The sequence below is a fragment of the Sinocyclocheilus anshuiensis genome, unplaced genomic scaffold (genome assembly GCF_001515605.1).
Source record: "Sinocyclocheilus anshuiensis isolate Anshui unplaced genomic scaffold, SAMN03320099.WGS_v1.1 scaffold1047, whole genome shotgun sequence".
NCBI lineage: Eukaryota > Metazoa > Chordata > Actinopteri > Cypriniformes > Cyprinidae > Sinocyclocheilus > Sinocyclocheilus anshuiensis.
In genome coordinates this window covers 458,168-460,989 of record NW_015542400.1, presented here as the reverse complement: position 1 = coordinate 460,989, position 2,822 = coordinate 458,168, and the positions used below count along the sequence as shown (strand labels likewise).

The window sequence follows — 2,822 nt, the reverse complement described above, 5'->3', positions numbered from 1 at the left end:
GGGGGTGGGGGGCATCTGTATACAGCATACTTACTGTAAACGTCGTTATCTTGTCGACTCGCGTCCACGGTCCCGTTAGGTTGGATCCGGAGATGGTATCCTCCATTCCTGCAGTAAAGCTTTTGCAGAGATTTATGTTTGGGATCTTTCTGCTCGGTGGTCGTTGGTAGGAGTGTGAAAGCGGTGATATCCCGCTCGGTCATGGCGCACAAGTGCTGCTCTGAGACGCGCTGTACGCATGAACACCCCCGTGACTGAAATGGATCCGTCTTCCGAGCTCAACTACCACTTATAACCGACACATATATATATATATATATATATATATATATATATATGCACAGGAAATGTGCATTATTATTATTATTACATAAACATGATCCATTATAATTTTTTATCTGTAGAACGACTACAAAACCTTAAATGCATAATCATAATGTTAATTATTAATCATGCTAATTATTGATTATTATTAATAACTAGATAATTATTGATATTATCGTAAGAGCAGCTTGTAGGCAGTATTGATGGGACATATGCACAAGATTCATAATGAAAATTCTTTATAAACAACCATCATTTGTATTTATGGGTCTAAAGCTGTACAAGAACCCTGCTGAAGGCCAAAAGGGTAGTCGTTACTAGTTTTGTTTTCATTCACATCAAAAGGCTTCAGCCAGACAGCACATCTGAAGTGGTTTGGAAAGCTATCAGAGACGTGTTCGGAAGCAAGAGAGAACAAACAGTACAGGAATTTTCCAAGCAGCCACTGCACAGATACATTGTATTTATTGAAAATAGCGCCTTAGTGCCAGACAGGTTGTCGAGAACACTGAGCGAAGCAGCCAGTGTGAATGACGACCCTCAACAGAGTGCTAATGAACTGGGCAGGCCAGCAACGGTTGAGACTTACCTGTGACTTTGTTTCAGAGCTGCAAAGAGAAATGCTAGTTCATGGTAGCTCTGGGACAAAGTTTGTTCCTTTGGTTTTTTGACTCTGGATACCAAGGTACTCCTGAACATGTATTTTGATGGATGACTAGTGTTACTGGATACTTTCCAAAGCAAAAACATCAGCTTTTGCTTTCTATCCAGTGCCTATATGTGTGTGACGTGGACCTACGATATACTTGGAAAACCTGCATGTGTAACCTCATGGTCATCAGCTGACCTCAGGTCGGTTCCTGTAACTCCGCTAGATGCGGTCAGATCTGTAGAAGATATGTGAGTTCATCGTGCCCAGACAGTCAACTGTGTTATGAGTTCAGGACATTCTATATTTAGGTCTGTGTATCATCTCTATTTGTAACACATTTGTTTACTCACCCAGTTTTACTGAACTTTTGACATACAGTAATAGTATAAATGTGTCGTTTCAAATGACAACGGGTTCCACACCGTTTTAATTTATATATCCATTTGTATACTGTATTTTAAGATAACTTTGTATAATCCAAATAAGCTTTACATGTGTCTATTGGAAAGGGTTTAAACAATGTTTTTCATGCTTGTTCTTTGAGCCATAAACAATTATTGCCCATGCACCTGTGGAACAGTCCTTAAGACACTTTTATGACAATTAATGTCACAGCTCCAGGACAGTAAAGAAACCATTGTTTCTGAAAAACACCAGAAGAAACAAATGTCCATGGTTAACAACTGTTGAAAACGTCTCGGTTACATATGGTAACCCTCGTTCCCTGAAGGAGGGTACGGAGACATCAAGTCGGATGACCGATGAATTGGGATCTCGCTTAGAGAGACCAATCCACTTCGAGTGTAAACTAAACAAGCCAATGCACATTGGCATGCGATTATTGCATCCAGCTGTCGCTGATCACAGCGTGAGTATAAGTAGGCAGCTGGTGCATCGCTTTTTCAGGTTTTCGCTGATGAGCCGAGCCGGTAACCCGGCCGCTCAGCGGTGGTACAGAAGCTATGGCGACGGGACATGACGTCTCCTTTCCCTCCTTCAGGGAACGAGGGTTACCATATGTAACCGAGACGTTCCCTTTCAGTCAGTCACTCTCGACGTCACGTCGGATGACAGACGAATTGGGATCCCTACCGAAGGGCCATAGCTACTGCCCCTTCCAGTGTCCTGTGGAAGCCTCCTGCACCCCTACTTTTTGGAGCAGGCCAGGGCTTACCACAAGAAGACCAGCTACTGCTGCTATGGCGCTACCCACTCAGTAAGACTGGATAACACTAGGAAAACGTACCCGTACCACTTGGAACAGGGATGTTGCGGAAGGCCCATCCTTCCCGAAGGAGGTTTCGGAAGCACTTACACATATGAACAACCTTTTAGGTGCATATGGAAGATTAGAGGTGATTGTAACCCTCTTGGAAAATAGCAGGAAGTCTGCCGGGGAAACACGGGCTCTGAGGCTATACCGTGGACTTTACACTTTTACCTCTACCGGTTCTCACGGATTCATCGAGTGAGGGCCTGGCGCCGGACGTTCCACCACGTCTGGCTGCCGAGGGGATGGAGGAGCTCGACAGGTATACAGTACGGACTCTCTAGAGCTGTCTTAGCAAGCCGACACTAAATCGAGGCCTCTCGGTGCTTCTACCCGTTTGAGGTTAAAACATAGGAGGATACCGGTTCAACACGGAGGCTATAGAACCTAGCAAACGTGTTGGGGGTCGCCCAGCCCGCAGCTCTACAAATATCTGTCAGCGAGGCGCCACGAGCCAGCGCCCAGGAGGATGCAACACTTCCAGTAGAGTGAGCTCGCAACCTGAACGGGCAGGGCACACCCTGCGCCTGATATCCAGTGGGCCATCCTCTGCTTAGAGACGGCATTCCCCTTCTG

The 2,822-nt window shown here is 45.3% G+C and overlaps 1 pseudogene; it reads right to left on the bottom strand.

The window, feature by feature from the left end:
- The window catches only part of LOC107692922 (putative fibroblast growth factor 1), a 1,913-nt pseudogene extending 1,667 nt beyond the window's left edge, over nt 1–246 (bottom strand).
- Between the last annotated feature and the right edge of the window lie 2,576 nt (nt 247–2,822).